Genomic DNA, 15,386 nt, shown 5'->3' with positions numbered 1-15,386 from the left:
GTTCAGAGTTGAGCTTCTTGTAAACAAACATGGCAGCGACCAGGAGCTGTTGTAGCTCGTATATGCTAACAACGTTACCAGGGACTGAGACCGAGCGAGAAAAGTGAGTTTTGAGCGAGAATAATAACCGGATTATGGAGTGACCCAAGAGGTGCCGTTTGGAGCCGTGGGGTGCAGGGGAGAAAATCCAAAATAGAACAAAATGCTGCTATGGGTCAAAACTAACCAGGATCAACCCAGAAGCTTCCTGAATCAACATTTTAAAGGTAGGAAAGTCGTTTTTGACCGAAACTCCCCTTTAAGGCAGTGGTTTCAACCTTTTCAGGCCGCGACCCCCCAAAATATTCATATTGAACAGGGGACTCACACCTGATAAGCACTTGTAGACATGTAGACATTCAATTTTGTTTGACTCTGTTCCATAGATAAATATTGAGAAAATAGCAGGTCTACAAGCTCACGCAACGTAACGTAAACCTTTTGACAATCATTTGACAATTTGGCCAATCTTTTCTAGTATAGTTTGTTGCTTACTTTTGATGCAGTAATGGTATTTTTATTGTATGAATTATTTCTGTATTAAAAAGGTCTTAAGTCCTTAAATTGTCACTTCCGTCATCTGGGGACCCACCCCCCAAAAAAGAATCATGTGGGTCCCCAACACACAGGTTGAGAACCACAGGCTTAAGGACTAGCACTAATATTTAACAAACTCAGTAATTTTCCCCATTATGTGTAGTTCCCACTGAGAGTGAGAACTACACACAATTTACCAAAGCTTCAATTTATGAAGCTTATTGAAGCCGCTTTTATTTATTCATGGCTGAGCACTGTAACTTACAGTAATCACAGAGGATTTCCTATTTTTGGCAAATTACAGAGAGTTTTCTCTTCACAAAAAAGGTTTTTGGACTTCCTACCTGAAACACAGCAAATAGCTGTAGCAGTGCAGGACAGACTGCAGTGTCTGGAGTGGCATACTGACCAGCTGCAGGACACATTTTGATAAGGTTCTAGAAAAGCCCAATTTATCCGTCTGTGAAAAAGTGTTGAGTTAACATGTTGCTTGACATAAATGGCATACCTTCAGCTGACAAAAATGCTGTATTTTCGACTAAAAACTGTTCCAAAAAGACTTGCACAACACTTTTCCGCTGCACCCACATTAGGCTTAAGGCATTGTGTACCTTGTTTTCGGCTCCCTGTTCCAAAGTTGATAGTAGTGTTTTTGTGAGGGCAAGGAGGATGTTAAACTTGCTCTGTTGAATAACAACAACAGTTTATTTGGGATTTATGGGCTCTCAGCCAGAGCACTATTAATTTCTTATTTCAGGAGTACAGTGGAAATGTTGATCGATGGGTGCTTGTGTTTGCCATCTGTGAGACTTCCTCCGATAGAGCAGCTCTGAAATGATGGCAGTTTCAGAGAAACAACCCAAAATATCAAGGCAGATAAGGCAGCATTGGCAGCAGAAAACAAATTCCAGTGCATGCTGCAGCAGACGTTTGTCATTATCTCACTTTAAAGCAGAACAAGATCGCAGACTACAAATTGCCCCTAAACGAGTTCAGTGAGTGAGTGTGTGTTGTTGTGTACGACAATAGTGAGGTAGAAAGGGTTTCAGACGCCACAGATCAAGTCTCCGTCTGTTAGAATCATTGGTTCAGTAATGCAGGGAATGGGGTAAAGTTGAAGTACTGGTCAGATTGCGCTAGTCTTTGAACATAACAGAACAGAACATCATGTGGTAACTGATCTCTCCCTGCAACACGAGGCAAACGGGGAGACGCGTCTCATTCTCAAACTATGCAATCCAAAGAATGCATTTAACACGAGACTAACAGAACACATTTTAAACACACGGCTAATGATATGGAAAGGTTCAGAGAAGGGTCTGGAGCCAACAGTGCCAGCTTTAGGCTATCTGCCCTTGTCGAGTCACAAGAATGAGCAAGGAGGAGGCAAGTGCTTGGCCTCCAGCTCGCCCGCTGAGGAAATGTAAACATCATCCTTCACTGTGAACCACTTGCAAACCACAACTTGAAAACCACTACTGAGTATGTACTGTAATGCTTGTAAGCATGTCAATCTTTGACCTCTGGAACATTGTAAATGATTGCTAGATAAATGGCTAGCCCCTTTAGTCGATCTAATTGAAGGCATTGAATGTTGATTAATTGATTTGTACCTCACACCTGGAGGCTGCCTTTTCCATCGATTCAGTAAATGGATACCAGACAGTGGAATATGAGATGATGCCACATCCCCTCCAGAGACCTCAGAGGTTCCATTAACCACGCCACGAGCAAATAACAACAACCGGCACCACATGTCATTATGGGAACACAGGGAGCGACGGTGTGCTAGAGAGGGAATCAACCCTGCATCAATAACGGACAATAATCATTAGTGTTCCTTTTAAACCGCATGGGGTAGCAAATGGATTGGACAAAATAAGTTGAATACATTTACTTTCAAACTAGAATTCGACTGGTAGATTTTTAGGCAGATTTATAGGAAAAAGCAAATATCCCCCTATCCCTCCCAGTGAAAAAAGATGAACAATCTTTTGAATAAATAAATGAATCTGGATCACTGAACATCAATTTCCAAGTAATAAATACTAGGCTACGTAAATAAATAAATCTAGATCATCGTCAACTCATCAATATCTAATATACAGTGTACGTAAATGTTTTAAGTTGCCCTTTAATATGGAGGGAATTTGCGGTCCAAATAAAGCCATTCAGATTAAGTTTAAACATTATTAGGTGTGTGTGTGTGTGTGTGTGTGTGTGTGTGTGTGTGTGTGTGTGTGTGTGTTTAATATAAACTAGTTTATGCAAAACAATGAATGACGTATGGCCCCACCATAGGAGGTCCACCTACACGCGAGCACTATGTCCCTGTGTGAGAGGTGGAGGCTGTGCAGCCATCAGTCACTATCGGAGACAAGTTTTGCAGAGAAAACATGCTATCTGAAAATGAGACGATTAGTTGTTTTGTCAATGAACCAGCTCTAGTATTATCCAAGTTTAAAACTACTCCAAACGAGAAGGCCTAATACCCAGCAGGTTAAAACATTGTTTCACCAGAGGAGATGGGAGATATTTAAATGGCAATTTGCGTTTGAAGACACTGGATAAGAACTCGTTTTGCAAATGTTGTATTATATATTTTCTCTGGAAATGAATCAAAACCAACCACGTGTGTGACACTGAAACGGCTACTCAAATATCAAGAAATATCAGCAGTTTAATAAAGCCAACCCCTCTGGCACCTTCATGAAAACGTGCGTGTCCTTTTCAGAACTCATCGTTGGCTGACACAAACGTTTTAGCCTCCAGGAGGAAAGTTCAGATCTGATCACGTCTTTGCACAGTAAAATAAAACCCTCCAAACTTTTTTGAAAACCAACCAACTGAAATAAGACCTGGTGATTTGCACACAGGAGGACGTGTGTGTGTGTGTGTGTGTGTGTGTGTGGGGGGGGGGCGTGCGGCTGCAATCCAGGGAACAAAGCAGGGAGTGTGGTCTCTATCTGTTCACAAATGCCAACTAGCCAATCCTCATCTGGCGCACAGGCAACACTGCTGCCCCTCCTCCAGTCAGCTGTCTATTAAAAGAAAACATGTGGGCCAGTGTCTTATTTCAGTGAAAATGAAAACACATCCCTGCAGCAGAGGTACAGAGTCAAGCAGAGGAGTCAGGCATGCAGTGACTCTCTCCGAGTCTTCTACCCGTTTCCTTCGGACCACATTCCCTTGCTCTACTCCTCCTCCCGTTTCCCCTCAACACCCACAAATCAATCAGTATTCAGGTCATGCCAGGGGCCCCCCTTAACTCATGACCTCTAACCTCAGCAGGGTTTCTCCTCAGAGAGCATGACAGGGATTTGTCTGTGTGCAGCCTGTGCATGCCGTGTGTCTCCACGTTAACAAAGTCCTCGTGTCGGTGGGAGGAGCGCAGGCCAACCCTGTCAACTGCCAACGCAATCAATTCAGCTGAAGGAGTTGAAGGTGGTCTGACCCACAGCCAACCCCAGCTCTGAAACTACGGCTACAGACAGCACTCCACTTCAGCTCAACGGAGACACCTTATGTACAGCTCTGTCTCAAAAAAATAAATGTAATATTGTGGAAAAGTTCATTATTTTCAGTATTTCTGTAAAGAAATTAAACTTTCATATATTCTAGATACATTGCGCATCCAGGGAAATATTCACATTCTTTGTTTTAATTTGGATTTTTATGGCACATGAAAACAAAAATCCACATCTCAAAATATTGCAATATTACACAGGACCACTCAAAACAATTAGAGAAATGTCAAGACAGAGTTGATTGAAGTCCAGTGTGAAAACTACGCTATCAGTGATGATTTGGGATGCTATGGCATCTGCTGCTTCCAATCTTTTTTTTCTTTTTTCTTTTCTTTTTTACACACAGAGCTGTAGGTTGAGCTCATTTCATAGGCGACTGTATAGTGGTACAGAAAGCAATCATAGACATATTTATTTCCTCATATTTCAGCTCCATGACATTGAATTAAGTGAAAATCCCGGTTTCTATCATGAGAAGTGCAGGGAGGTGAAATTAGCATAGCATAATTACACTGGGGAAAGATCCAGTTAACGCAATACAATCACAAACTCTGGGGAGCAAGACATAGCCCATAATTTTCCATTGTGTTCCCTATTCAATTGACAGCTGGGGTATGATATTGGAGATTAATGCTGGAATTCAGATTGTTATTTTAACTGATGGCGCATTCAGCATGATAATAACAAGGGTCTTATACACGTTGAATCTGATTATCAGTCCTATGCTAACCACACTCTTCCCCTCCCATTGGCTATTATCATGCTAATAAGAGAGAAAGGGGTGAAAAATACATTTTCCTGAATGAGAGTTATAATAGGAAGTAGAAACCTCCAGAGTCGAATGGAGTCAAAAGAGGGCATATTCTCAGTCTACTCTAGCCTGGCAAACAGAGCTGACAAATGGACATAGACGTTATGCTGGCTGGTTAATTAAAAGAACATAGCCTAATTAAAAATATATTTCTGGCAAATGGTCTGCCTCCATGCAATAGGTGACCCCATGTCTCCTCGTGCACATGTTCAGCAGAGCAAATTCAGTTTCTCTATTAAAGATTCAATTTTTCACACCAGAGAAGCTCAAAGGGTCAAACCAAAAAATGCAGAAGGTGTTAGGAAATCATTGCAGGGGGAGATGTTTAATAAAACATGACTTCCATCAGACAACCAATAACACTTGCTATACTGGAGGTTTGGTTAAACTTCATTTCACAGTTCTTTGTCAATTCTTCCTTGGCAATTTTTCCACAAAAAAGAAAGAAAACAATTTAAGCAGGTATAGATTTGCTTTTTCAAATAGCCCAAGTATAAAATAGGGCTCAAGTAAGCTACATGTCAGTGCAAGAAGGCTTGGACCATATAGGACATCTTTCTTCCACCCTGTCACCTATCCATCCATCAGTAAGCTTTGACATTACAGTATTATTGGTGTTTGGCAGAGCAAGTCTTGTTGTTTACCCTGAATTCCTCATGCCGTCAGTCACCAGCAATCACCTCTCGGGGAGATGTTATTGAGGCAGATATAATGTGGGAAAGCAATAAAAAGGGAAATCAAATGAAGCAGACAACGATGCAGTGGACCAGAGAATAGTCATGTGTGCCTGTGTGGGAGGCGTATGTTGTGTCTGTGTGTCTAGCAGCAGAAAGAAGTGTTACATGTCTGAGTGAATCAAAGAACAAACAGTTTGGCTAAAAACAACCCTCGCCACAACACACACACACACACACACACACACACACACACACACACACACACACACACACACACACACACACACACACACACACACACACACACACACACACACACACACACACACACACACACACACACACACACACACACACACACACACACACACACACCTCATTATGACTGAATACAACAGGGAATATCAAGTAGGGAGTATGGAGCAAAACCAGTGAATGAATACATCCATGGAATTCACAGCAGGAGAGAGAGAGAGAGAGAGAGAGAGAGAGAGAGAGAGAGAGAGAGAGAGAGAGAGAGAGAGAGAGAGAGAGAGAGAGAGAAACTATATCAAAGATCAAATTTGGGCCATTTTCATAGAAATTGCATCCATGTATTTTAGCCTGAAGATTTATTTTAAACTTAATTAATTGGCTAGCAATAGGGGAGCAACAACCCCCAAAAACAAAGCTGACATTTTTGTCCACCTGAAGGGGAGGCTAACAAAAACCAACAAGACAGATTTTTTGGAGTAGAGGCTCAAAATGATGGGTTTGTTTAACATTCAAAGTGACAAGGAGAATACAACCATACCAGCCAACAGCCATAGTCAACATTTGCCTGTATTTAGCTGATGGCTGAAGGTAATTTCTTTCCCTGGCATGTGTGTGAGTCAACACATAGTTAACCTGACACATACCCATGGAATGGGAGAGATCGGAGGCAGCGGAGTGAAGGAGGGTGTATTTTACTCACCCTGGACTGGTGCCCAGTGTGGATTTATATGACACTAACTGAAGCCACCACTCCCCCTCCCCACAACCCCCGAGCACTCTGCCCCCTCAGACTGGTTTAAAAATAGTCCCAATTTAAGGGAATGGAGCTTAGAGTTCTGAGAATCCAGAGGAAAATAATCATCCTAAGAGTCGAGTAGCCTTATACCATGTCGAAGACGACCACTCGATAGTCCCTTCTTCACAATAGTGACCACTTAGACCAGCACAAATAATATAGCATGGTGTAGTGGCAAAGGAGCAGCATTATGTAGTCCATTTATACAAGTGACACATAGCCTACATTTCCAAATTCTCCACCAGTAAATACAAAAGAAATACAGTTTATATCATTTATATTATGTGTAAAGTAAATAACATTTCATACATTGAGTGTACAGTGTGGTCTCCTTGAATTGGAATGTGCTGCTTGGCCTTTCTCCTTTTTTTCTTCCCAGAAACAAGGTCAACGAGTGACTGCTATTTTTGGAAAGTTGGGAAATTGGATACAGATTTTGGAGTACGCTAATAAAATCCTCATTGACAGTATGGTTCAATAGGCGTGTGCCAATTTCCAAAAGAAACTGTCAGGTTTAATCATAACACTTAAATAAATTAAAGTTAGGTGAATACCTGCCACCTTTAAAGTGTTAAGAACTTGAATTGGATATGATGAGGCATTATTACCGTATGAAAGTAGGAGCTGGGGGCGGAAGAGAGGAAAAAAAACCTTATCTTAGGTTTAATTTCCTGCTTCATTTCACGTTTCAGCACCATAAAAGTTCTCATTTTGAAAAAATGCAATAAGCAACAATGAGACATGATCATAACTCAGAATAAGTTCAATGGTAACTAAGAACTACTTCTTTCCCCCTCCTTCATCCAGTGGGTCTAATTGCCATACAGTACCAAATGTGACAAGTTAGACAATTGCTGTGCTACAGATTTTCCAAAATAATAACTTAAAAAAAATAATAAGTCTGTAAAAATTAGATTTCTAACTCTCAATCTGCCTCAAACTCTTACCCCACTTTCTTTTGCATGAACCCTCTGCTCTGCAGATCTGTCATGCAGGCTCACAAATTATGACTAGTTTTCCAAGAACAACAGTTTGCATGCTCCCACATTTAAATTCCTGGAATATGTTCAGTGCAATGCTTTTCCTGCGGATTTTGCTCTCAATCCGCCAACAAGACCAATTCTAATTTGGCCGAAAACATTTGCAATTCATTTTGAGACATTTGGATGCTATTTATTGATTCACTCTCTTTCAGGCCCATCAGAGGATAACCTCACCTCACCTGTAGCAAATCTATACTCTAATATTTAATGCAGAGCCATTGAGAGTGAGACCTAAACCCTGAATGGACCATGGTGTTGTCGGACAATCGGACCGCCAAGTGTGTGTGTGTGTGTGTGTGTGTGTGTGTGTGTGTGTGTGTGTGTGTGTGTGTGTGTGTGTGTGTGTGTGTGTGTGTGTGTGTGTGTGTGTGTGTGTGTGTGTGTGTGAGTGAGTGAGTGAGTGAGTGAGTGAGTGAGTGAGTGAGTGAGTGCGTGCGTTCAAATCTGGATAGTTCGAGCGGCGCTACTGCAAACCAATTATTATACATTTTTTCTTAATTTTTATCCCACGATTTTGTAAACCATTTTAACTCAGTGCCAATTGCCTATGTAATCCTGGGCTCGGACTGACCTCATGCTTCCTTCCATCTATGCATGGGTGGTCCAAGTTGCTTCTTTTCACCTGACAGTGGGATTTCCCCGGTTTGGACGTAGCACGTGGAAGGAACACGTTATTCCAACCAGTTCCTTTCCCCTCCATCAGGCGCCCCGGCTGGCCAGGGGGAGGCATTATAGAGACAAGGATTACTGCATGTTGTTGTGAGGGTATCTACCCTAGGAGACACAGGGAGAACATGCAAACTCCACACAGAAAGGCCCTATATCGCCAACTTGACAGTACACCACGCCTACTGCAGTGAGTTTTGTGCACGATAATGATCTGGGTTGACCGTGACACACGTAACAAAAACAGAAAGGTATGTATACGTGTCTACTGGCAGTGGGGTTTTCCCTAATTGAAAAGTCTTTGCTCTAAAAGGGGTGTAACGTTATTCATTATGGCGAGAAGAGTTACTTCCTCTCACGCAGGCAGAACAGAGCCATCAGCTGATAGTCAGCTATAGTCGGTGCATTGTGTTTGGAGCAACTTTTACTTGTGAGACGTCACCCAAGTCTCATGACCTGATCTCCCGATGTAGTCCCAGTTAGCCAGGAATGGACAAGACAGCTTGGTCTGTTCAGCAACTGAAAATGAAAACTTCCATCAACTTTCAAGCCTCATTACAGTAGTTATATATGGAGTTTTTCTTTTCCCCACCACTGACAGTTGTTAGTTAAGTTTAGCACGTAGCCTACTGTACACTACAACACCTTCACAAAAACACATTCTAATGATCTGACAACAAACTGTTCATCGGCTAAGCACGAGTTTGGTGAAGTCAAGGGGACGACTTGCTCCATTTGCTGCATGAGCGACCAATCACTGAGGCAGGAGGCCTGCTCTCATTATGAAGTGATTAAGAGATCATTTGGGGCACAAACCACTGCACCTTAACTGCCCCCACAAGGAGTTCAAAAATCAATAATCAGTATGTATGTAACTATGTATGTATGTCCACCAGCAAAACAACGCTTGTTTCATTACCTGAGGCATTTGCTCCTATTAAATGAAGGAGCATGTGGAATATAATGTAGAGGGGAAATTGTATTATGTGCTCACCAAGTGAAAAGTAGCGTTTGCTGATATCTGCATTATCTATATCCTTTGGGAGTAAATGTTATGCTACAGAGCACCAATCTTTTTAAAGAACATTTAGAACTCTTGGGGTTGCATAGCAGGTGATGAACCTGAATAGGCTTTGAAAGTACTCCTACAAGATGATCATGGAGTGCACACACAAAGTACTCAAGATAGTATACTTCTTCACATGAAATATGCATGAATCGTTGCAAGGCTTCAAGTCAGCATAATTTACCTTATCCCCCCCCCCCCCCCTTCAGATGAGCCTTTTTTCACACTTGCACATATGCACGGCACGCACGCACACACACATACACCTTGTTCATCAAAGTGTGTTTCTCCCCAATTCACTGCAGTGAGTGGCAATAGGTAATGTTTCCTTCAATGAAAGGGCACCCGATTCAGCGGCAGAGAGGTTTTTCAAGAGAGACAAACAGCAACAGAATCTGCAAGCATTACCATGACTGAAGCAAACCCAGTTTACAAAGAAAGACATAAACCAACATGACTCATATGTGCATGACTCGCATATGAAATAAAGAATACCTACTGTAAGACCGGTCCTAAACATTGTACACAACAAACAAGTCATTTAGGATCAAGCTAAACATTTACAAACAAAAGATTCCTTCATGGGACATGAGACCTTCCCTGACCCAAAGACATGGCCTAATTCTGAGGTAGTTTGCTGCTGACATGGCGATTTACAGGTTATATTTTCCCACTAATTGCTGGAATACTTCCACTGTGCTTCACGAAGCGTAGCCAGACAATCCTGCAGTGTTCTTGCTGTTCTGTATGTGGCCGTAGCGGGTTGGCAACAGGAGCTTAAGTCCATGTTTGACAAGGGGTTAACGTTTCTGAAAAACAGCTCGACAAAACCACAGGAAGACAGCCAGTCTGGAAGGACGGACCATGGCCTGTCACTTGTCCAGAGAGCAATCCACAACCGCTCCACATCTTTTTTCATCTCTTTCCCCTTCCCTCTAGCCTTTCACTGAACTTGAGGCTTTTTCATCCCAAGTTTTACACACTCATCAGCTTGACTACAATTTCCCATACCGCGCTAACCACACAAGGGGCGCAGGAGGGAAGCTACTGCACGCCTGGTTTTGGAATCAGAAGTAATTATGAGAGTGCCATGGTCTCGAATCTAATAGCTGATGATTGGAAATGTGGAAGACAGTATTGTCTATTGAACAAAGCCACTATATCCACCTAGAAAGGAAACAGTAAAGAGTATGTTATGTAGCTAGAACGTCTTTGAATGTCAACTGTATCAATATAGGCAGATAAGCCACAGCTATTTGCACAAAGCCAAACCCACAACTTAAAACTTTACCATAAGTGTTGGTAAGCTGCAGCCTATTCCGCAGCCTGCGGGCCGGGCAGCACAATGATAAAAGACCCTGTTCGGCTGCACTGCAGAAGGCTACGAGGCAGAGCTGCCCACTTTCCTTAACGTGTCCATTTGTAATGCTTGATGCAACATGTTAATGTGATTTCTTGCCAGCCACCTTCCAAGGAGGCTAGACTTGAAGGCCAAGGCCCGGCGGCCTCACTAGATAGCCCGAACAGGCCTGTCCAGTGTCATCCCCAGGTTATGGATGGCAGGAAGCCTCTGGGGCTGACAGGTAATAATTCACTCCCCAGGGGTCCTGCACTCTTCACTGGACACAAGACCGAAGGCATAGAGAAAGAGGGAGTGGTTAGCCTTGGAGCCCTCACCACCCCCATCCTTACCACCATCTCCTTCTGCTGCCATTTCTGTCAGGTACGAGGGTTCCCATATGCTAGTAATACAGTTGCCTTTGGCAATTAATCTGATCTAAGTTTAATAACACAAGTATCCTTCTAAAATGCAGCTGCTTCTGTCAATCAAAACTGTTCTTCACTTGAGATTATGCAAATGTGGGCACAAACATATCATTTGTGATCCAATTTTGCGTACTAGCCTAACTTGCAGTTTATTTTCTGGGAGGGGGGGACTTTACTGTACTTGACAAGAAGGGAACAAAGCCTGCTGAACACTCCGAGAGGACCACAGCCACCAGTCCTTGGGTAGGAATTTATTTCAACCATCATTACCCCTGGGGGACATTATGGAGCCACCATCGTTTGTACATGTGGGGTCCCTGCACCAGGTCTCCCCTCATTGTAAACCAAAGCTATTTTTTACAGATGGGTTAAATGCACCATTAACCATGCTAACTGAGCAACAAATCTTGCAGAGCTTAAAAGGAGAGTCAGTCGAACAATAAGCCATTTTCAGAGATGCTGGGCAAATGAGTGCTGCTGGTACTTTGCTTGTGTCAACAGGATGCAGATCTCTAAATGGTCTTTTAGTCCATTAAGACCGGAGTACAATTCTACAAATGCCTTCTAAATGAGTAGTTCTTTTTTTCTTAAATTTCTATCCCACGATTTTGTAAGCCATTTTTCACCCAGTGTCAATTATCTAATGTAATCCTGGGCACTACACTCCCTCTGCCAATCAAGGGAGACAACGGACTGACCTCATGCTTCCTTCTATGCATGAGGAGTCCATGTCGCTTCTTTTCAACTGACGGGGGAGTTTCCTCGGTTGGACGTAGCGTGCGGAAGAAACACGTTATTTCAACCAGTTCCTTTTCCCCTCCATCAGGCTGGTCAGGGGGAGGCAGTATAGAGAGTAGAGACCAGGATTATTGCATGTTTTTTGTGAGTGTACCTAGTACCTACCCTAAGGAGACACGGGGAGAACATGCAAACTCCACACAGAAAGGCCCTTTTGCTAACCCCACCTAGGGTATGGGCACTGATGACGCGGAGGACAGAACACGCCCATGGCGTCCCCGGCGAGAATTGAACTCAGGACCTTCTAGCTGTGAGGCGACAGCACTAGTACCAACTGTGCCACCGTGCCCTCGTAAATCAGTAGTTCTTGACATTTCCATGTCAAGATATATATATTTTTTTTAACACATGTTCAAAAATAGCAGATGTACAAGCTTGCAGAGTGCGCTGTGAGCTTGAATATCTGCAATTTTTGAGAACCACTTTTCTAAACCATGACAGATGCTTTCCTGCTTTTAATGTTTTAAAGAAAATGTGGATGGCTTTAGTGTTCAGGTTTTGCGGTAAAGCCTAAGTAGGTAGTCTAGCTGGTTTATTTCCTGTTTGCATACAGTGTCAGACTTTATTGTCACATTACAGGTTTACAGGTGCAAAATCTCTCAGCAGCCAACATGCATATGTTAAAGGGATAGTTCACCCCCCCCCCCCCCCCCCCCCAAAAAAAACAACAACTTTTTTTCTGTTCGATTACTCACCCCATGGAGACTTGAATTCATGGATATTTTTTGTTTTTTGTCACATAAATCAATCAGTTGATGACCAGCTGATGACCTATGGATACATCAAAAAGGGATACACACAAAGAGCCTGCTTTGTTCCCTATGGAGACACAAAGAATCTCCTCAAATTATTGGCTAAGTAATGTGACAGAAACTGAAAAATATCCATGAATTTAAGTCTCCATGGGATGAGTATTAGTAATCAATAGGAAAAAAGTCATTTGGGTGTGAACTACCCCTTTAAGAGTTGTTTTCTTAATCAGAAGAGTGTCAAATAACAGTACAAAACCACAAGCTATCCTGTAACATTAACAAGAACCGGGTCCTCCATGCCATCCAATGTGCGTATGCAGATAAGTAAGACCTGGACGTTTTTAGACAATGCCAGGGCCATTTTTCTAACAATTTAAATTCCCTAAAAAACTTTGAATTATGCAATCCAGCCATGTCCCTTGAACAACAGCATTCAGTCAGACAAAGTGCTACAACTGTGGTGCATAATTTACATGATGTTATGCAAAGGGTTACAGATCATCCAAGAACATGACCTACCTAAAAATCACTATATTGGTTAGTGATGTACAATGCGTCTATACTGAACTGAACACCCACGGAGGGAGTCCCTGTCCAATACATTCTCTATGTCTGGAAAGGATGTCTCAAGTGCAGTCTGTGTAGTAGAACCTATACAATTTTAAGTATCCATATAAAGCTTAAAGCTCCAGGGTATCTTATGCGCTCTGCAACCAAACCACGGAGAATAGCCTTCTAATCTGTGTTTATCGGTACTATTATGACGGTCTTCTACATGAACCTCACAGGCAAAAAGATCAAAATGAATGCATAATGCATAACTTATTTTGTGAACGTGTATTTGCAGAGTGTATAGCAGCATACTGCTTCAGGCAATAACAGTTAAAGATATGTTGGACTAGTTTGTTTGTTTTAAGTATGACAGCCAGTCTGTTATACGTTGCTAATATGTTAGCAGTCATATTTATTTATATAATTCCTAACAATAAATTTGCCATGATTTTATTGAACAGGATCAATTGGAATTCAAATTCCATTGACGTCTCGATCGGGCAAGCTGCTAGCAAGTTGGAAAACATCCTTGCAGAATAATAAGAAAGAGAATGATCCTGACCTCCTTCGATAATAATAATTGCCATTGTTCTAACTGGTCAACAACAGCGACAAAGCCCGACGCAGCATGATAAAGAAAAGGTAACGATGGCGAAGAAAGAAAGGTAATTTTAGCTATTATTATTCAACGTTCCACTATAACAGTTACTGCTTATTATATGTAGTGCATGCATGACAACAATAAGTCCGTCTGACAAACTGCAGTGGAGAGAATAACTGTCCTGCATCGAGCTTAAAGCTCGTACGACATTCAGACCAACAAAAAGAACTTCTCTTATATGTTGCATTTGCAGAGAGAAAAGAAAAACTTGGATCAGACTGGGAATCATCAGCTAATGCAGTGGTTCTCAACCAGTGATCCGGGGACCACCAGTGGTCCTCGAGGGGGTTCCAGGTGGTCCCCCAGCTGAGCTAAATGATGGTGGGGAGTTGGTAACCAAATGGACCCTTATATAGACCTTTAACACTTGAGAGCGTATAAAATGAAACCAAATTTTGGTTTTAAACCAAATTTTGGTTTCATTTTACGCTCTCAAGAGTTAAAATATTGTTAAACATCAGCATTACTTAATGCACAAGAAGTCTACACAATTAGAGAATGTAGAAAATGAGTTGTTTTGGTCAACATTTGCCTGTTATCTCTCCTAATGGTACCACTTCAATACAGCGGGGGGAACGACAACTAAATATTCTTGTGTCTGAGGCTAAATCTCCTCAAATGGTGGTCCGTGGCTCCAATGCTGAATAAATAACGGGCCTTGACATGGAAAAAGGTTGAAAACCACTGAGATAATGAGCAGTAAGTGTAGCTACAGCTGCAGCAGCAGCAGCAGCGGCAGGCATAATACCGAAGAGACAAAGTACCAAACTACTTCTGTTTTGTTCTTACCTTATCCTTTTCAGCAGATGGTAAATGTTCGATTTGTTCACGCAGATCAGATACTGTCGTACAGACGCCAAACGGTCGAACGAAAGTTGCGCTAGAAGGGATTTGTTTTTCCTCCAAAAAAGCGTTGGTATTCCCAGAGTGCAGAGGCACTGGCAGTGAAAAGAGCGCCTCTATTACTACGAGACCCGCTGCAATCACAACACTTCAGCACCGACTAGCAGCTGCGCTCCGGCCACGCCCCCGCGGTGCGTTTCTGACAGGAGACTCGTCCAATCCCGCGCGGAGGTGCAGCTCCCCCTCCCTTCTGATTGGACGTGTTTTTTTAAAGTGCTGCGCTCCGCTCCGCCCACCGCGTCTCACTTTTCCTCCAGATGATGAATGCCTGAACAGCCAACAACACCAGTGGTGGAAAAAGTACTCACAAATGTTTTACTCAAGTAAAAGTATCGATACTGCAATATAGTAATAATACTCTGTTGCAAGTAAAGTCCTGTATTAAAATGTACTTAAAATTGCAAAGGTATTGGCGTCGAAATGAAGTACCAAAAGTAGGCTACTGTAAAAGTACTCAATATGCAGAATTCCCCATTTCAAGTTTACAAATCTGTATACAAATCTTTTGAAAATTGAGATGTGTTTTGTAATAATAA

This window comes from Nannobrachium achirus (assembly GCF_963921795.1).
Source record: "Nannobrachium achirus genome assembly, chromosome: 2".
In the NCBI taxonomy this organism is placed as follows: domain Eukaryota; kingdom Metazoa; phylum Chordata; class Actinopteri; order Myctophiformes; family Myctophidae; genus Nannobrachium; species Nannobrachium achirus.
Note: the sequence above shows the minus strand (reverse complement) of the source record.